The sequence below is a fragment of the Protopterus annectens genome, chromosome 10.part0 (assembly GCF_019279795.1).
Source record: "Protopterus annectens isolate FY-2018-M chromosome 10.part0, PAN1.0, whole genome shotgun sequence".
Lineage (NCBI taxonomy): Eukaryota > Metazoa > Chordata > Ceratodontiformes > Protopteridae > Protopterus > Protopterus annectens.
Window position 1 is genome coordinate 1,276,425,897 of NC_056744.1, and position 21,665 is coordinate 1,276,447,561.

General features: G+C 41.9%; 1 protein-coding gene across 1 annotated transcript in view; it reads right to left on the reverse strand.

Moving 5' to 3' along the window:
• Positions 1-21,665, reverse strand: part of SPATA6 (spermatogenesis associated 6) — a 1,891,174-nt gene that overhangs the window by 1,230,036 nt on the left and 639,473 nt on the right. The gene's annotated exons all lie outside the window — the stretch shown is intronic.

Sequence of the window (21,665 nt, forward strand, 5' to 3'; positions counted from 1 at the left end):
CACAGAGGGTCTACCAACAATGGCACTGACAGAATAACACTTCAAGAAAGAGCCTAGAGAGGAGCAGGGCATGCGAAATAGAGATAGAAAGAAAGAAAGAAAAAAGAAGTTATGTACTCACCATAACGTTCCATGTTTGTTGTACATGATCTCAACGTCTTTCTTGTTTGGTGGGTTCGGAGCTGATACTTGGCTCTGACTCGGACGTATCCTAAATCTCAAGAGCTGCCACTGGCTCAAGGCTAGACCCCATCCCAACATGCCTAGCAAGAGTTACCCAGATCTCGTTTGTGATAACCCGTAACACTAGACTATAAACATATATATATATATATATATATATATATATATATAGATATATATATATAGATATATATATATATGTATACTAATCAGTACCAGTAGACAATGTGGGTAGACCCTAAGCCTATCCAATTCACAAGGCAGGAAGGGAATCACAGCACATATAGCCAAAACCAAATAATTCCTCTCAATCCTCCAGGAAGGGGGGAAGTTGGGAGGGATGTAAGAAAGAAGGCGAGATCATGGACAACAAACATAGAATGTTATGGTGAGAATGTAACTTGTCTATATTATGTTGTCCTTATCTCGCCTTCATTCTTGCTTCGTGGGACAGCGTGTCCCCAGCACCTTTTCTCAGGTGGCTCAAGAGAACAAACTCTTCAGAACCATGGAACCAAAGGATACCCTGTTCGGGGAGGCCACATCTACATTGTAATGAGTGATAAATTATGAAGATTAACGAAAAGTAGCTGCCGCACAAATTGAGTCCAAAGGCAGTCTAGCCTGAAATGGAGGTAGATAATGCTCTAGTGGAATGCCCACAAATTCTTCCTGGAAGTTGCTTACCTTGTGAACTACAGACATAGGTGATGGTGTCTGTAAGCTATTTCGATAAGGTTACTTTTGAGAATGAAGTACCCCTTCTGTTTTCTGAAAAAGATATAAACAATTTTTCGGATTTTCTGAAGTCTTTCGTCCGGTGCAAGTGGTGGAGTCTATATTCTGCCTTGTTGCTATGATTTGGGAAGAAAACAGGGAGTTCTATTGATTTAAATTTGACTCAGAGCAAACTTTTGGTAGGAAGGATGGATTAGCTCTGAGAGAAACTTTGTTTTCTGAAAAACTAAATAAGGGGGATGAATGGAGAGAGCTTGTAACTCTGATACCATCCGAGCTGAGGTAATGGCAGTCAAGAAGATTGTTTTCCAAGTCAAGAACTTCAGAGGACAGGTAGCAGCCGGTTCAAAAGGCGGGAGAATCAAGGAAGCTAAGCCTAAGATTAGATCCCAAGGAGGAGGTGGTTCTCATATTGGGGGTCTCAAGAGGAAAGCTTTGCATAATCTGTGGGACATAAAGTTTGAACCCATTTCTCCAACATGATAACTGGAAATAGCAGCTAGCTGAAGTCAAACTGTAGCTGCCACTGGCCCCTTGGTTAAAAGTCTCAGTTAGGAATTCCAGGATTTTCAAAATGTATGCAGTAAAGGGATCAATATGATGGTTGCCCAACAAGAGAACCTGTTCCATTTGTGAGCATAAATCTTTCTAGTTGTAGATTTGCGAGAAGAGATCAAAATGTGTCGTACTGTAGGGGAAAAATCAGGAAGCCTGGTTAAGACGGGAATTGGAGAAACCAAGCTGTCAGCTTGAGGGTCTGAATAGAAGAGTGGAGCGTTCCTGATTGATGCATCAGAAGATCTGGAACTGGGTCCAGGATCCAAGGCTCCTCCTGGAGATGGGGCCAAAGGAAGGGGAACACAATCTGACAAGGCCAGTAAGGTGCAATGAGGATTAGCTTTCAACCCAGCGATTTTGCTTTCTGAACAACTTTGGATATTAGAGGGAATGGGGAAAGGTGTAAAGAAGTCCCGGGGGCCAATCGTGAACAAGAACATCCCTGGGTAACTGTCCCGGTTGGGGGACCAGGGCAAAATAGCAGCTGCATTTGGTATTCATGGACGTGGCAAAAAGGTCACAACAAGGCTGACCCCATTTGCGAAAAATTTGATTCATAATTTCCTGCTTCAGGGATCACTTGTGTGGCATCAGAATTGCCCTCCTTAGCTTGTCCACTATCACGCTGGATTTTCCCAAGATGTGCACTGCAATCAAAAAACGCTGAGATGACACCGCCCACTGCCATACTCTTAGAGCCTCTCGGCACAAAGGGTAAGATCTGGTTCCGCCTTGCTTGTTGATGTACCACATTACGGACATGTTGTCTCTTTGAATTGCAATCATCCCCGTTGGTAGAGAGCCCTGAACTGCTTGCAATGCCAGAAGTACCGCTCTCATCTCCAGGACGCTTGATGTGCAAGTGGTATTCGTGTTGTTGCCAACTTCCTTAACAGTCTGTCCCAGATAATCCCCCCCACCCTATCTGGGAAGCATCCGTGGTCACTGTGGCTACCGGTTGGGGAAGGATGAGCGGCCTTGCCTATTGTTACTTGCATAGACTGAAGCCATCACTATAGATCCTTTTTGCAGGTCTCCGTAATGTGGATCTCGTGTGACATGGGAAGATTATGCATGGACCACTGAGCAAAAAGAAGCCACTGCAATATCCTCATATGGAAGTATGCCAAGGGGAACTAGTGTTATTGCTGCCTCCATTAAGCCTAGCACTTTGAGGACAAATCTTGCTTAAATCATTTTTCTCCTCATCAAAATTGACACCTGATGTCGTATGGTTGACACTCTCTCCTGAGGCAATTTTGCGATCATGTCTTTTATATTTAGATTGGCCCCTATAAATGTAATAAGCTGACACGGCAACAAGGCAGATTTTTTTGTAGTTGATAGTGATATCGAACTCTGAGCAGAGATGAATTGTGGTGTCCCTTGCTATGATTAGTCGATGCTCGGTGGTGGTGGTAATGAGCCAGTCGTCCAGATATGGAAACACCTGAAATCCTAGACGCTTCAGGTGAGCCGTAATTACTGCAATGCGTTTGGTGAATACTCTTGGGGTTGTAGTGAGACCAAAGGGCAGAGCTCTGAACTGATAATGACTGGCTCCCAGCAGGAAGCAGATAGCTCCTGGATTTCCTGTCCATCTTGCTGTGGTAGTACATATCCTGGAGATCGATGGAGTACATCCAATTGCCCTTTCCCAGAAAGGGAAGAATGGACTGCAGTGTCACCATCCAGAACTTTGTTTTTTTGACAGACTTGTTCAGCCTGATGAGATCCAAAATGGGTCTCCAGTTCCCTGTTTTCTTTGGAACTAAAAAGAACCTCGAGTAAGTTCCGGATCAGATTTGGTCTGCAGGACTTCTTGGATGGCTTGTTTTTCTAACAACCTTTGAACTTCTAGGTTTGCTTGATCCCATAGATTGGGTGGCACATCTGGGATGGATTTCTGTTTTCTGGGAAGAGGTGGCATGGAGAAAGGAATACTGTATCCCCTGGATATTACCGACTGTACCCATGGGTCTTTTGTGATATTTTGCCAGGCTTCTGGGTACAGTGACAATCTGCCCACAACTGCCTCCAGAGGTGGAGCGCTGGAAGGGCCTACCAGAGAACATATCTCTGTTGCCCTGGTTCTGAGGGACACCCTCTGCTGAGAGGGCAGCGTCTCCCGTTAGTATTTCCCCCTCTGCCCCTGGAGGAAAATCATCACTTGCATGAGGCAAATCTCCCTGGGATTTCCAGAACCACATTTTTCCACTTTTTTGATCTTTGGGATAAGGTCTAGTAAGGCCTGAGAAACGTACTCCCACAGCAGAGAGAGTTTTGCCATCTTGCTCGCACTTGGTAAGAGTCTCTTCTACCTTGGGCCCGAACAATGATGAGCCATCAAATGGGGCATTGGTAAAGGAGGACTCGAAGGGCTCCGTGAACTCACAAAGGTGCATCCAGGAATGTCTTTGTAAGGCAATTTCTGTGCCTGCTGCCCTGCTCGCTCCATTGGCTGCGTAAAAGATTAGTCGTATGGAGGAGTTGACCATAGAAGACAAGGTCGCAAGCTGGGAAGCAGTCATCTGTAGCCCCCGCAGCTGTAGGACCTTGAAGAGTATCTTCCAGCTCTTTGAGGAGATCCCTCTGGAGACAAGTGAAATGGGACAAATAATTCAGTGACCTAAGGGTAAAAGCCGCTGATGAAAACACACGCTTCCTGCATCTGCCCATCATATGGGAATCTTTGTTTGGCGGATGGGCAGAAGAAGAAGTTTCTACTAATTCCTTCTTTGTGGCTGCTGCAACCACCATAGCATCAACTGGAACCCCCTTAGACAGGAAAAGCTTGTCCTCTGGCGCTGTGATAAACTTATTGGGGCTCCTTGGAACCGGTTCCATAGATTCTGGAGAGCTCCATGCCTTTCAACTGACCACCCCCAGTAGCTGGTCAAAAGGAGAAGACACCCAAGAGGTGGAAGGTCGGAATCCAAAAGCCTCCAGGTACATGGATTCATCTTCAGAAGGGGAAAGGGATTTCCAGCCACCCCTCTGCCTGAGGATTTCCAGAATGTCTGAAAATGAGACATCCTCCAAGGTCCGTGTTTGAAGTGAGAGACTTGGGGGAGTCTATATGCTTCCTCTTACAAGTCCTTTTCCGAGGGACCTCCTCAGAGGTGTACTCTGGGGAGGTTTCAAAAGGGGGGGGTTGACCAAAAGGGCATCCTGAAGCATTGGTTCCTTATGCTTTGGATGGAGGGGTGGTGTGGAGGTAGACACTGGCCTTGAAGGGGATGGAGCAGGTGAAGCAGAGGGTGGAGCGGACTGGGTGGATAGCACACTCCTCATCACCTCAAAGGCACCACGATCCTGGCCTGAGACAGTCTCTGGCTCTGAAGAGCCTGGAGATGTCCCTTGCACAAAGGGCGATGGCTCCGAGGCTGATGTAGGAGCCGAACTCACCTGTGCCAAAGCCCCAAGTGGGAGAGTAGGAACTGACAAGGGTCTGATCCCGCCCCCCCCACCCGGAGCTGACTAGGGAGTCTTGGCCCCCAGATCCCTCAACAGAAGGTGGTATCGAAGAAATCGGAGCAGACGCCAGACCCGAGAGACCAGTGGTTTTCGGGTCCGACGGTTCCACCACAATGAATTCCATGCCCTCCTGCTCTAAACTCAAATGAGTCTAAGGAGGAATTGATGACAAAGTAGGTTGGGACAGTCGGCTCCACATCCATATGGGCAGGGTTCGATAACATTTTTGCCAAGGCCGGAGTCTTAAGTAACCTCTTCACCACCCTCTCCACATCATCATCCAAGAGGCTCCTGGAGGATCGAGAAGGAATGGGTGGATGAACGGTGACTATCTGTCACAGCCTGGAGCAGAGGAGACTGAGGTATAGAGTGTACTGGCTCCCAGCAAGGAGACACTGGAGGAACCAAAGGAGATGGTGTCTTGTCGGACCCGACTGACTTCAGATCCGATGAACTTGTTTGTTTGTCATGAGCCTTCGACAGTTCTGAGCTCGGAGCCGAAGAAGATGCTTTTTGGAGGGCCTATCTGATTTGCTTGCCTGATCCCCTTCCATAGATGCCTTGAAGGGCGCTTTCAGGAACCCTCCCCAGAATCAACTTGTTTTTCTACTCCTGCAGGATCCTAGAGCTAAAACCATGAAAAATGGAACAAGAGTCGTGAAGGTGAACTGCTACCAGGCAGTACACGCAGCTAATATGTCCATCGGTAAATGACATCTTTTGAGTGCAGAAATCTTATTTCTTAAATCCTGAAGGCTTGGATTCTTTAGTTGACTCCTTGGACATGTCTGATAAATCCAGTAACTACCACAATGATTACTAATGACAGTAGTTGAAGAAAAAACAGCTAAAAGAACTAGGTATATATATATATACATATATATATATATATATATATATATATATATATATATATATATACTTTCCCCCCTTTTTAGTTGGTAAACAAGGGACGGAAGGAGAAGAGTCTCTAAGTTAAATGACGACCCCTCCGACCGGGGAGATGCCTCTAACTTAAATGGCAAGCTCCCCTTGAAAAGGGAAAGTAAAAGAAAAGGGGGAAAAGAAGTCCTCTAACTAAAACGGGCTGAAAGGGAGAAGTGAATCCTCTAACTAAAACGGATTCATGGGAGATCAGTAGGCCTTAGAGAAGGAAATGATGGCCTTAACAACAAACAGCAAAAAATAGAGAAAAATAGGAAGATAGACAGGAAGTACCTAAACAGTTACCAACCCCTAACTACAAGGAATACTACAATTAAGAAATAACAAGAAAAAGTACAACTTAGCCTGAGCCAGTCGCAGACAATCCTGAAGCTTCAAGCGGCAAGCGAGATCTGGGTAACTCTCGCTAGGCATGTTGGGATGGGGGTCTAGCCTCGAGCCAGTGGCAGCTCTCTAGCTTTAGGATACAGCCGAGTCAGACCCAAGTATCAGCTCCGAACCCACAAAGCAAGAATGAAGGCGAGATAAGAACAACATAACATCAAAGGTTTTAAAAGAAAAAGCAATTATAGTTTTAAGAAATAACCTCATTCGAGAGCTGAAAGGAAATGAATGCGCCTGGCACTAAAAGCGGCAAATGAGATCTGAGGTAATCCTGAAAGGAGCATTATGTGTAAAGTTTATCTCGAGAGCTTTTGGAAGGCACAAGCTGGAATAACAGCCGAGTCAGTTCCGAGATACGGAACCGAACCCACAGTCAAGGATTAAATAAAGACTGACATCAGATCTCTTTATTTTAAGCCCTCCCTGTGTGTTTCCCAACTTGGACAGATGAGGCTACCTTTCTACTGCCACTAAAATTGCAATTCCAGTCTTCTTAGTGTAAAATCACAAGTTAGTCAAAAGTGAAAAGGTATCAGAAACAAATCAAACAACTAGCTACAACAAATGATCCTTATATAATCCTACCTGCAAGCATCCCTACTCAGAAAGACCAGGCTGCCTTTCTACTGACACTAAAATGGCAGTCTCTGTCTTCTTAATGTAAAAACACGTTAGTTAGCCAAAAGTGAAAAGGTACCAGAAACAAATCAAACTACTACCTACAAGTAATTACAAGGTGATTCAAAGATAGATAAGCTAGCAATGAAGAAACAAACTTTACAACAAATTCAAAGCCCAATAACAGTCTAAGGGGAGGGTCTTCCCAGTTTCATCTTTCAGTGCCCAGTAAGATGAGCAGAGGAGATAAGACAGGAAAAAGCTTAGAGGGTCAGGTATACAGAAGATTAGACTGGGAGGAACTTCCAATGCCAGATATACTGCAGAGGCAAGCAGCTCAAAAGCCTCCAAGGAGTAAGATTGCCCTCACAAGTCAGTCAAGGTAGACCAAATATAAGAACAAATTTCTTTCCTTACTGCTGAATTACAGGTGACATTCTTTCACTTAAACAACTGTCAACAGTTGCAAGAAGACTAGATTAGGCTAGAACTCCCACAACTCCCTCATTTAATCAACTCACCCTCACTCATAAACTTAATAACCACCCCCTTAACATCCCTTCCCTTCAAACCCTTCTCCAACCCTATCACTCTACTAGGCCCCTAAGATCAAGCAACAAAAATCAACTCACTGTTATCAAAACCAAAATCTCAGGAGGAGAAGCCATATTTTCATGTATCATATCTAAACTTTGGAACAATCTTCCACCCTTTATAACTACTCTACCTTCCAGCAGCCTTTTCAACACTGCGCTCAAATTCCACTTAAATTTGCACTGGCTTTGTCCTTGTTCTAATCCAGACTAACACCCCCCCCCCCTTACCCCTCCCACCTAGACTCTTAACCCAACTATACTACTGCCACTACTAACCACAGTCAGAATTAGCTAGTTATCTTTACATACTTTAACATCTTGTCTGACAACGTTGTTACTAATATTATAAACAACAAGAAACTATCTTAACTTGCAACATTTACTGTATATACTGTTGATAATCAATATCTTATTATTGTATTAAAGCCAACAACCTGTAATGTTGCTTACTATTGCTGCAATTTTGTATCTTTATTTATCATGTACATGATGTGGAGCTCTTTTCCACAGGCATTCGCTGAAAAAGGACCTCCATCCAGTCGGAATTTCCCGGTACACAAATGTAAATAAAATAAATAAAAAAAATAAATAAGAAGACAACATTAGTGCACTTCTGTAATTCTTTTATCTTTTCTTTTACTGGCAACAGCAGAACTATCAAAAAATCTTTATTTTGTCATCTAACAGTTCTTCATTCATGTGTTCATTTAACAAGCTTAGAGAACTAGCCTACAGGGACTTATTATCAGATTAAGTCCAAGAGCACTGCCTCATTAATTGACATGCTAAGAGTTCCACAGCAAGCAAACACAGCTTCTTGAAACTGAATATTAAATACAGGAAGCAGCTCATTAAGTGAAGTGGAAAATGATGTATTCCCTTAGGAAATGGAAAAGAGTCAAGCCAGCAGTGCTCCTAGGAAAACTAATATTGCCCCAGACTTAACATATTCACTCACCGTGAGGTATCTCATAGAGGCCTAACTAAAAAAAAAAAGGAAAAAAAAAAGCCTTAAGACCCCCTTGTTAGCTAGACAGACTTGCCCTAGTCATGTACTCAAGAGTCTTATGCACTCTTCCCTGGTGATCTGCATCTAGCCTTTCAAGCCATGAAATATCTGACCCTCCTTAACCATAACCTCCTTAACTCTTTTCAGAGCAAATGGTATCTCAAATAAGTGATTAAAAATTCTAAACCTTTATCAATGTTCACATTGGCATGACAGATTCACACCTCAGTGTATCCCAAACATCTGGAACAAACACTACTACCTTTCAAGCAGATTATCAGCCTTACTATCTTCAAGGTAAACCTAGACAATTGTATGGGTAACCTCACATTCCTCCCCCCTGTCTTATCCTGTGTTGTCCTCCTAAGGTTGAAGGGAAACTTCTGAATATGGTTTACTGTCTAGGTTTATAATGGTCTGTAGACTGCCTAAAATTTAATTTTGAATCTGTGACCCTACTAGCCATTCGCAGCACATTAAAGGTTATCCCAGCTATTCCTAGAACCACAACACCTCTGCAATAGAGGGTAGACATCGGATCCTAAGGGAAGAGGTACATTCAGGGCATTTAAGCTTGCTTGATCCCATGAGATCCATGCCTCACTTCACCTATCAAGCACTGATGTTGTTGACCACCTGCAAATGCTGGAACAACTGGTATGAAGAGCAGAGTTTCCAAGTTTGGAACAGATAGTCACACAGACCTAAAGGAGTCCAGCGGAACCCAAAAAAAGATGTGCATCCAGATAGACTGCAAATGGGGAAATGGGGTCCTCCAACAGAAAGCCCCTTCTCAGAAAATCTAAATTGGACCACCTAATTTCAGTGCCCCATGAGAGGATGCAAAGGGTATGCCCTCCATCCAGGCTTTCTTCACAAAGGCCAAAATGTGGAATGGCTCTGAAATATTAAATGGTCATGCCTAGCAATCAAGTTTAATATAATGTACTTTCACCACATCACATTTTGTGAGACTTATTCAATGCCATCAAAAACAGTTGGAATAAGGACCATAACAAAAAATAAAAAACAGATGCAATAAGGACCATGTCAGAAGTCCATTCCATGTATTCACAACCTTCATTATGAAGAAGTAATATTGCAACTACACATGGTAGGTAATCCACAGTGCATTGCTTATGCCACATCCTTCCCAGTGGATCTTTCCATTGAGGGTGAAATTCTCAAATCTTCTTGGCATGATAACCTCTGCAACCATATTATGTGCCCCCTGTCTCTTCTGATGTACAGTGAAAAAGCTCCAGCTCCTCTAAACTCACCCTTTCCCCTTGTTAGCCCATGTACCCTTTTAATGCTTTACTTTGAACTCCTTCCAGCAGTGTGATATGCCTTACCTAGTATGACCTTCAGAACTACACCCGTTATCAAACTGGGACAACCCATATTAGAAGCCCATAATAATAAATATACACAAATTAAATAAAAAAAGTGGTAACGTATGAATGATTAATTCTGTTTGTTTTTTTCTTTCTTATTCTTAATTTTAAAGTTTTAACAAGGTCAATATATATATGGTATATATGCTTTTAGGAATTTATTATTTATTTTTATGTATTATGACAGATGTGTGGATGCGTATAATTGTATTTTTGTTTTTAGTTTTTACTCTATGATATAACTTAGCACTTTAAGATGTTAATGGGACCATTTGAAATGAACAGATGAATGTATTTAAGCAAGTAATGTATGTACATTTGTTCTGGAAGTCATTTTGATTTGAGCGCCAAACCAAATGGTTATATCTATCTGTAATTAAAAGTCTACATTTTGGAATATCACGGTGTAAAGTGGTTACAGGAGTGAATACTCTAGAGTGGGCATCGTTGAATCCATCCTGCTTTGGTTTATTCGATTGTTTGACTGTACACAACTGTTTATTATCAAACTGGGACTTAGCCAGTACCCAAGAAATAGGAATCATTATTTTCCCACTGAAGATGCAACTCAGCATTCTGTTTGCTGCTGCTACTGCCCACTTTCCCTGCTCCACTCTAGGCGCAGTCAAGATCTCCAGATACCTTTTCAGTTCTACTGCTGTCAGGACAGATCCCTGAAGCACTCTAACAGTCACCTTTCTTATTCATAATATTGTTATTCGCATGTTTTTAGTTGTAGAAAAGGAGAAGGAGTAAAACACAAGCAAGCCATTAATTTTGAGAGGTTTGACCATTGTGTTCTGAATGAACTTTGCAAGGGTGCTCTCCTGCATTTGCGGAGCTAACGAGTCTAAAGGTGCAACTGCTTAATCAGTAAGGGTCTGAACAAAATGTTCTGAGAGATGTCTACAAATAATATTATTAATTACAACATAAAAGTGAATTGACAGGCAGTTCGGTAAAAATAAATGAAGTCAGAAACTGTAGGAAGTGAACAGTTTTACAAGTAGTTGCCTCCCAAGCAGCATTAGTACTTCAATGCATTAAATATAACAATACACAATTTATTTAAGAGTAACCAGTCAAGTTTTTCTTATAATTAAAAGCTAAAGTTTACTAAGAGCATTTGATTTGTTTTTCACACCTGGGAAGTGAACAGATGATACATTTGTTGTGGTGCACTTTCACGATTATTAAACCTAACTTTAGAATAGGTAATGCCTGTAAAGACAGACATTTGTTTTAGGGCAACTGCTCCTGTATAGAGGGTAAACTCCCTTTTTGTAAAATGTAAGTCGTCTTGTGCATTTGCAGTGGGTTAAAGGGTTTGGTGGCTGTAAAATGTATTGAGGTTGTGGTTCTTTTTAAGCAGAAAGTCTGGGAAAATGTGATTTAGGTAAAAAGAGACATGAGAAGGGGTAAGTGCATAGCAGAACAGCCTGCTAAACATTAGTGTGTGTCTGTGAGCTATTAATTGGAAACATATTTAAAAGAACCGTCATGTATAATATGTAAAATCAATAACTTTTATAAGAATGTCTGCTTTGCCAGTATTAACATAGAATGTAAATGCCTTCACATGTACAGACAAAAAGCAAAGTGTATTGAATTATGTTAACAAATACAGGATGAGAACAACAATGCTACAGCAGATGCATTTGGATAAAAATGAGAATGCGAATTTCGAAAAAGAACATATTTCATGATTGATATTCAACAGAAGATCAGGGACAAAGGAAATGGGACTATTAATACTGGCTGCAAGAGGGGTTACAGAGTACAGTTGTGTACACTTACCATAAAAGTAGATGTTCAAGTGTATTCACTGTTGCAGTCATCACATTTGGGTTATCTGCTTGCAGTAGCCCTCAGCCAGCATGATTAACAAAGTCTTGGGTCCTGAGTCGGTTGCTGTCCCTTCTTCCGTGACGTTAGGTCGTCAGAGGTATAAAACATGCAGCTGACGCCATTACATCAGTTTTTCTTGCCCCAGATGTCAGGTGCCCCCCTAATGGGAAGCCATACAATCTATAAATATATAAGGTTATACCTCCAACAAAAAAGCAAATACACCAAAAAGCTTTTGAGCATAGTAAAAAAGAGTAGAGGTATAGCCAAAATATGTAAGGGGGCTGGAGGGAGGGTAACCAGGACTGCAACAGTGAATACACTCGAACATCTACATTTATGGTAAGTGTACACAACTGTACTATGTTCTTCATTTTTCACTGTTGCAGTCATCATATTTGGGTAGATTCTCAAAGCTAAGGATGGGAGGAGGAATTTAGATAGCATTAGGACCAGCTATAAGGCCTTGCAAGACTGCAGTGGCAAAGCCAGCTCTGGATTTAGAGAAAATTGGCAGATGGTAATGCTTGGTGAAAGTATGTACAGAATTCCAGGTAGCAGCTTCTAGGATGTCCCTGGTAGAGACACCTCTGAGAAAGACTGTAGAGGTAGATGCAGCCCTGGTTGAGTGGGGTCTTATCCCCTGTGGGATAGGTTTTCCATGGTGCTTGTAGCAGAAATTAATGCAATGGCCTATCCATTTGGAATTGGTTTGCTTTGAAATAGCCTTCCCCTCTGCCCCTGCAGCAAATGCCATCAGCAGTAGTTCAGATTTCCTTTGAGGTTTAGTCCTGCCCAATTAGAATCTAAATTGTTTGTGCACATCTAATGAGTGCAGTATCCATTCCCCTTTGTTTTGTGGATTAGGAAAGAAGGTTGGCAAATGAATGGACTGATTAAGGGCCACACTTGATACCACCTTGGGCATGAAGGAGGGATTGGTCCTGAGGGGCACCCTGTCCGCATGAAAGATGATGAAAGGCTCCACTGCCATAAGGGCCTGTAATTCAGATACCCTTCTTGTTGAAGTGATTGCTAAAAGGAAAGCTGTTTTCAAAGAAAGGAACTTTAAGTCTGCAGTAGCAGGTGGCTCAAAAGGGGGAATAGTGAGTTTCTACAATACGAAATTAAGGTCCCAGGCTGGAGTTGGGGCTCTCCTGGGTGGTCGTAAGTTTTTGGCCCCTCTGAGGAACTGCTTGAGCAGTGGATGAGAGAAGAGGGGAGGTTCTGTGTTATAGTGAGCTGAAATGGCTGAGGTGTGAATTTTGATGGAGGAGAAGGACAGGCACTTGTGAAGCATCTCAGTTAAGTACTGTAAAATCTGAGGTAAATTGGGCACTGCTGTGCTCATCCCTTGAGATTGGTTCCAGGCACAGAATCTTTTTCATTTTTAAGCATAAGATTTTCTAGTACTAGGCCTTCTTGCTTCTGAAATGATATCCATCACTGGTTTACTGAGGGATGGTGAAGGAGAGATTAGGTAATTAGCCAGGCTGCTAGGTTCAGTGTTTGAAGCTGAGGGTGCAGAATCTGGTTCTCCTGCTGAGACAGTAGGGTAGGAGTATGAGGCAGGTGCCATGGGGCCAACAGTGACACACTGTGCAAGAGGGGGTACCAGTGTTGGCATGGCCAGTCTGGTGCAATCAAAATCGTCCTTGGTTTGTCTTGTTTGATCTTTAGTAGTACTTTGGAGAGCAGAGGCAGAGGAAGAAAGGCATAAACTGAAAGGTTTTTCAAGTTGAAGGACAGAGCATCCACTTTCCAAGTTTGTTTGTGGGAAGTCCTTGTGCAAAATTTGTCCAAATGATAGTTCTGGGGGGAGGCAAACAGGTATATATCTGGGCTCCCCCATTTGCTTGTCAACATGTTGAAAATCCTTGGTTCCAGTTTCCACTCATGTGGGTCCATGAGGTTTCTGCTTAGTTCATCTGCCAGTGTATTTGTATGTGTTCCACAATGCCATGGCTAGTCTGCAGAGGGGGTAAGAATGTGTACCCCCCTGCTTGTTTATGTACCACATAACTGTGGTGTTGTCAGTCTTTACCATTAATTGTCCTGGAAGAATGTGGTCCTTGAAGGCTGTCAGAGCATTCTGTACAGCTAACATTTCTTTTTGATTGATATGCAGGTGCATTTGACTTGGGTTCCATTTGCCCTGAATGCACTTCCCTGTCAGGTGAGCCCCTCATGCATAGTCTGATGTGTTTGTTGTTAGGGTTTGGGTGGCAGGGGGAAGTGTGAATGGTAATCCCTTGTTTTGGTGGCAGGCCTTTGCCCACCAAAGGAACTCTAGGCATAGGCAAGGTATGATAGGAATCATTGCTTCTAGATCCTGAGAATGTTGACACCACAGGCTTTTTAGATACCACTGTAGTTTCCTCATATGCAGTCTTGCAAATGGAATTAGAAGAATGCAGGAGGCCATGAACCCTAAGGCTTGTAGTATTTGCCTTGCAGATAGCAGGGTTTTTGTGGCCACTTGTTTGAAGTAGGTTGTCAAATGAATTTGTTTCTCTGGCATAAGGAAAGCCATCTGGGAAGTTGTATTCAAGCTTGCTCCCAGGAATATAATTTGTTGACAGTATATCAGGTGTGATTTCTTTTCGTTTATGGTGTACCCCAGACAAGTTAGCACCCTTTGTACAAAGGCCAGATGATTCAAAAGTACGTCCTGGCTTTCTGCCTAAATTAGACAATTATCCAGGTATGGGTATATTTGAATATTTCTTTGCCTGTAAAATCCAATGACTGGAGCTAGGCACTTTGTGAATACCCTGGGCGCAGTAGATAAGTCAAAGGGAAGTGCAAAGAACTGACAGTGCATGTAGCCTGCTTTGAAGCATAGGTATCTTCTGCAGGATTCCCTGATTGGAATGTGCAGGTAGGCTTCCTTTAAATCTAGTGTTGCCAACCAGGCGTCTTTGCCTAGCATAGGGAGTAACTGGTGAAGAGTCAGCACCTTGAATTTTGGAATCACCAAAAATGTGTTTAGGGTAGACAGGTCCAGGATAGGACGCCATGAATTGTCTTTTCTGGGTACCAGGAAAAGTCTCGAGTAGAAACCTTGTCCCTTTTCCTCTTCTGGTACCAACTGAATAGCCCCCATGCTTAAGAGAGAAAGTACTTGCTTTTGGGCTTCTGCCCACTGATTTGGGGGTAGATCTGGCCACCCGCTTGCTGTTGGTAACGTGTGGAAGTGAAATCTGTATTCCTGGGACACTATATTTAAAACCCATTTGTCCTGGGTAATGAGTTCCCAGTTCTTTGCATGAAGAGCAATCTTTCCCCTCAAAGGGGCAGTCAGTTGAGAAGTGATTGGCAGTTTTAAAAAGAAGTCATTAAGACAGTTTACCATAAGGGGGAGTTTTACTACCTCCAGATTTGGAAGTGGAGGCCCCCCACTGCTTAGTCCTGTGCGTACCCTGGGACTGAAGCCTGGGAGTTCTGCTGGATCTGGGTTTGGACTGAGAATGTCTGGAAGAGACAGGAAAGAACCAATTCTTGGAAGGCCAATGCCTACTAAACCCTGGAGGTTGTACTTGTAAAAAATCTTTAACAGTTTGCATAGATTTAGCTTTTTCCTCCATCTTTTTAAGAACTTCTTCTGCCTTGTTGCCAAACAGGCGGTCCTGGTTTAAGGGAGCATCCAGTAATTTTGCTTTAACATGATCTAGCAAGGATTGCTCTTTAAGCCAAGCATGCCTTCTAAGTACAGACCCAGTTACAGCAGCCCTACAAGATGCCTCTAGTGAATCAAAACCACATTGCAAAGTATGTTTTCCAACTTGTTCAGCTGAATGCATTAAATCCTGTAAATCCTTATTTTAAGCACAATCAGGAATCAACATAATTTTCTGTTTAAGCAATCCAATAATATGCTGCTGATACTTTACATATGAAACTGGCATTTTAAGGCCCTGATGGCCAAAGTTGCAGAAGAATATACCTTCTTATCCCATCTATCCAGCACCCTGAAGTCTCTATCAGAGGGGGTAGGATGTTTGGCAGTAGTAGCTTTAATGCCCTTGGGTCCGTGTGAAATGGTTTCAGGATCGGCAGTAGGATTTTTAAAAAGGAACTTATGAGAGTCAAGGACCCTGTAATATCTATCAGGTTTTCTGGGAGCAGGAGTTAAAGAGTCAGGGGCCAAGCTAGATTCCGAAAAGGCATCATCAACAATGTCTAGTACAGGAGGTATGGCTAAAGGCCTGTGCTGGGGCAGGAGTAAGAAATCCCTAAGCCTCTTTTTAGAATCAGAAAAATCCTGACTTTCCTAATGAAAATGCTCCCTGAGGGTATGCAAGGTTTCAACAAAAGAAAAATACTCTGGGGGGATGCAGAGGGAATATAGTCCTCAGCATCAGAATCCTCATAGGCAGATAAGGGTAAATCCTGGTTGTTGTTTCTTTCGGCTTTTCCCGGTTAGGGGTCGCCACAGCGGAACTCCGGTCCGCTAATGATTGGCAGTAGATTTTTACGTGCTGATTTGCCAGCCCTGACGCACAACCTTCAATGAAGGTATGCCCATTCACGCATGTCTCCACACAGAAGACGCTCTAGCTGAGAATCGAACAGGACAACGTCTTACTGTGAGGCGACAACGCTACCGCAGCACCACCACCGCAATATAAGGGTAAATCCTGGTCATCAGAGGAAACAGAAAATTCAGAATCCTGGTAAGAAGTATCATAAGCAAACTCAGTCCTAGGTCTCTTAGAGGGGGAAGGTTGGCTTCCCCTGAGTACAGTAATAAGGTCTTCAGTCATTCTTATCATTTGTTTTTTAGGCACAGAGGCCTGGCCATGTGGTCTGGATGTCAGTTTTCTAGGCATGGTTCGAGTTTTAGGCCTTGAAGAAGAAGATGGCGTCAGTTTAATACGCAAGTCAGTAGGCCTGAATACACCCTGAGAGGCCAGTGCCTCCACAGGGGCTCCGGACCCATCCAAGGTAGAGACATTCGCAGGTTCCATAGTTGAAGCATCTCGTGGCATACCGGACTCTGAATGGGTCTCAGTAGAGGCCTGCGAATCTGAAGTAGCAGGTATCAGGGGCTGCGAAAGAGCCTCACTGAGTACTGGTGAACTAGTGACTGGCTTAGGAGAAGCATCGTCTACAGCTTTGGACCTCGGTGGCCTGTCTCTGTCTCTATCTTTGCATTTTTTCGGAATGTCGGTAGTCAGATGGCTTACTGAATGCATATCGGGATAATTGAACTGAGCTCCAAAATATTTAGAAGCATAAATATACCGATGAAGGATAGTTTGTGGTTTAAATAAGGCACAAAACTGACAGCGAGGTACGTCGTGGTCAGGACCTAGGCAAGGAATACACTACGAATGAAAATCTTTATGAGGTATTTGCTTTCCACAAGTAATGCAATTATTTACTTGTACTGACATCGGTTTAGAGCAAGAAAAAGTTTCTCCAATGGGGTACTTAGCTTTTACTTGAAGACTTCGGTTGTGAAATTTGAAAACGAAAATTTCAGGAGTCGGCCGACCGGCACTTGCGAACTGCTTCTGCTTCGGGCACCACACGGCAAGAAAGACTGATGTAATGGCGTCGGCTGCATGTTTTATACCGCTGACAACCAGACGTCATGGAAGAAGGGACAGCAACCGATGCAGGACCCAAGACTTTGTTAAGCAGGCCGGCTGAGGGCTACTGCAAGCAGATAACCCAAATGTGATGACTGCAACAGTGAAACATGAAGAACATCAATGATAAGAAAGGGAACAAAGAAAATAATTGTAGATTTCTGGTTGTAAGGGGTTAATGACATCAGAGAAGGATTATGCTGACCTGTACATATATTCCACTTAACTACTATTATGGAGCTTAAGAGAATTTTGGGAGAAATAAGCTTTCGGCAGAGATTAATATTTCTAGGTGGGGATGAACCAGATTTGCAATGGGGAGAGAGGATTATCAGGGGACTTAGAACAGAACAAATAACAAGAGGATAGACTTCTCAAACATATATGAGAATATTTGGTATGGAAGATGTGAATTCAGTTGCAGGAACTCAGAATTTCCATATTACTCCCAAGGTACAATAACTGGGCCAGACTGGACAGAAATTATATTTCACTGGAGCGTGTATATTTAAAAGAAAGGTCAAACATGCAATAACTATTCCAGATCATGCACAACTAAGATAAAGGTGCAAGCTAATGATGCAAAAAAAAGACACCGAGACTTTCCTACTTACCTGTTAAAAGAAAGACATTTAAGAATTAAGACTTATTAAGTAAAATATAAATGTCTTCAAAAGAGACAGCTACTAAGTGGGAAAAAAACAAAAATGGAGTTGAAGAACACAGCAGAAATAACACTGAAAGAACCAAGGGAAGGAAGTAATAGGAGTTATTTAAAGGTATTTGCAAAGGTTAAAGTACTGCAGAAGAAGTGTAATCTCAAAGAACAAGGCAAGCAGCAACTGTGGAGTGCTAAAGGGAAAAGACAGAGTTTAGAAAGGTTGTGGTTAAGCAACTATTTTTGATAACTTCAGTGCACAAAAACTTTTGGCGCAATGACTTACAGAAAACAAGAGTGGTCAGCAAAGACCCTAAGACAAGAGAAATATCCAGAGATCTTATAGAGGTATTAGAAATATTTCGGAAATTTAGTGAAAATTTGTACAAAGCAGAGGAATGTGGAAACTGAGAAAAGGCACAAATGGAAATGTTTATGGGCTGTTTAATTATGCCAAGGTTAGAGGAAGATTAGGCTCAACAATTAATAGCTAAGGCAGGAATCGATAAGATAAAATCAGTGATGTATAAATGTACTGAACGGGATATTCCTGTGGAAGTCTGGAAGTTGGGACAGAAGAAATGATAAAGATCTGGAAGGTTTTGTTTTACAATATTTTAAACAGAGGGAAAGTGTCCAGCATCTTGGAAGAAAGATGTGGGGCTTTATTATCAAAGATGGCAGAGACCATTTGACCTAACTTCATGAAGACCCATTTCAATTTTAAACCATGATTATAAAGATTGATGCAGTTAAGACTCGTATACATAAAAGAAGTAGGAAGGTTAGAAATCAAAGTGGAAAGGAATGATAATGAAACAGCAGAGTTTGTGAAATAAGGAGAGAGTAGGATTTTGGATGCAGGTCCTTAACGAAAACAGGAGCAGCAGCCATGCAGAACATTCTATTCACAAAGCAGCAAAAAAAAAATTAAGTACTAAGTCAACATGGGAATGGAGAAAGAAGATTTTACTAATAGGTATGACTGCAAGAAGAGGTATAAAAATTGGCAAGAGGGATCTGGGATTTACTGGAGTAAATTAGTAAAGGAACCAAGGTAGTGGCAGCAAATAACTAGGGAAGAAAAGGTAATAAGAGTTGGATGCGGCTAAGCAGAAGTGAAAGACCAACTCTGGTAAAAATTTTAGTCGAATCTAGAACAGAAGCTGTTGTTAAAACAGGAAAAATTAGTAGTACATACAAAACACTGCATGATAACTATAAAAATCAATCTTAACAGTTTAAAAAAAAAGACTGTTAAAAAACTGAAAAAGAACAACTGGAGAACATCTGTGTAGTTTCCATGTACGTAACAAAATTCAGAAGGGTTTAGCATTTTTTTCAAGGACATGCTTGCACAGATATTTTTATTCCCCAAACATACTTCATAGCATTTGCCCACAGGTAGACAACAAATGCTGATGATTTGATGAGAAAGACGGGTAATTGGGAACATGTTTTGGGGGAATATAATGAGTTGGCAGACTTTATGTAGAAACTACTTTGTCAGAAATGGGAGAGCAAATGGCTATAACTAAGGAAATGATTCTTTGGAGCTGGGATACAGGATCTGAATTGCCTAGATATAATAAGGCCTTACTAAGTTGAATGCTACTGGCAGCCAGAAAAGCAATTAGTAAGAAAAAAATGGAAATCACAATCAAAATCTAAACCAACTTTAACTGAAGTACTGAATATTGTAGAGATGATCAAAGAAATAGATAGGGATCTTCAAAAAGGAAAGGAGCAAATTACACATAAATAAGTTGAATATTTGGGAACAATACGCAGAATAATGTTCACAACGAGTGAGGTTAAACGGAAGACAAGAAATGAGCAAGTTATGTAATGTTGGAGTTAATGAAAATTGTAAAAAGAAAACATTTACACTATGTGAAAATAACAACACTAATATTCCAATGGTTTGATTTCTTTTCTATCAATGTATTTATAGCATTTCCACTCTTTAAAAGAGTTTATTGAAGCTTCACATTTTAAAGATATTGTTCTTCTCATCTGTACCCTACTTTTCAAACATTTAGCAAGTCATTTCCTTAACTTTGGAGATATGCCATACCCAAGTCCCTGCAGTTCTACTAACACTGACATATGCAGGACAGCATCCAGTGGCTCTCCTTTTCAAAATGTTCTATAACCAAATCATAAAAGTGCAGCAGGTTTGACTAACTGCTTCATCTATCATTGAACCCATGAAGGTTTCAGACTGCTGCTCTCTATGAAAGCATCAAGCTTTCACCTTAGGTTTATCCCCAAGATCATTCTTATCAATGGAGTCAGGCTTAAATGCCTGCTCCTCCCTGGATTTTTGATCCCCAACTGGGAGTAAAACAATACTTTTCATGTCTTCCATCCATCATGCAATTCTGCACTTGCTAGTGACTGGATGAACACTACCTTCAAGGAGCATCTGCCAATAAAATGAATGAATTCCTGAAAACCCTGGGAGGGAGCACAAGGACACTGAACATCATCCTCCAGTAGGATACTAATTACTTTTTCACTTTATCCATCTACTGTCTGTCAACTACTGTTCACACTCTACCCAACCTCATTTCCAGCCCAGCAGCCTCACCTTGCTTTTCTTCATTGAAGACAAAAGTGAGCTACACATTCTATACCTCTACTTTTTCACTGCCTTCCATAATTTCCTCTCCAGTCTTTGCTCAACGTGACAAAGTATTTCCTGCACTTCTTCCTTTCAGTTATATGTGTAAAAAGCCAATGTTCTGTTTTGTGAACTCTTTCTCCAACTCTCACCTCTTTTTTTTCTTGACTTTCTCAACTCCTTACTGATTTCTGCCTTTGCTGCCCTCACCTCCTTTGTTGTCCTTTTACTTGCATCTTTTAATGTGCCTCCTTCACATCTCTCCCTCTCAACCACAACATGTGCCTCCTTCACATCTCTCCCTCTCAACCACAACATGTATGACTTATCTTTTGCAATAATCAATAGTTTCACATTCCTATTTAGCCATATTGGTCACCTTCTCTTTTTTTCTTCTTTCTCTTCTTCTGCCTCATCCTCAAAGACGTGGCCATAACCCTAACTATTATATTGTTGACCTATTGACATAGATTGTTTTTCTTCAGTTTGCTTCCAGACCCGTAACATTCCATTCAGTCTCACTCCGCAGCACAGAACAATCTACTCTCTTAAAATCCCACACTATCATCTTTTGTATTTTTACCCTTCCCAAAATAAACATAAAAACAGGCATAATTGCTACTGGCTAATGGTGCTACATTTTGATACCTCTGACCCACTTGGTCTTGTTTATGTCTACACTGAGAATTCTATCCATTCTCATACATTCTCACACCAGAAGACTGAATCACTCAAGACAAAAGACCTCAAACAACCCTGGAGCTCAGAACTTCTAAGTCTGCTTCTGCAAGATTCATCTATCAAGTATACAATCCTCTTCCTCATACACTATTCCTTTAACTTCACCTTCATTTTCTTATCTTTCTGCCCTGTCATGTCTGGTGACTGATGAACTCAACTAATTAACCAGCACTTCCCCTTCCACTGTTTTAACTGAATGGGTGTTTACCCTAGGTTATATGTTTATTCTCACATCTTTTTCATGTGGTGGTGTTTCTCCTGTTTTCTGACATCATATTTAATACCCACCT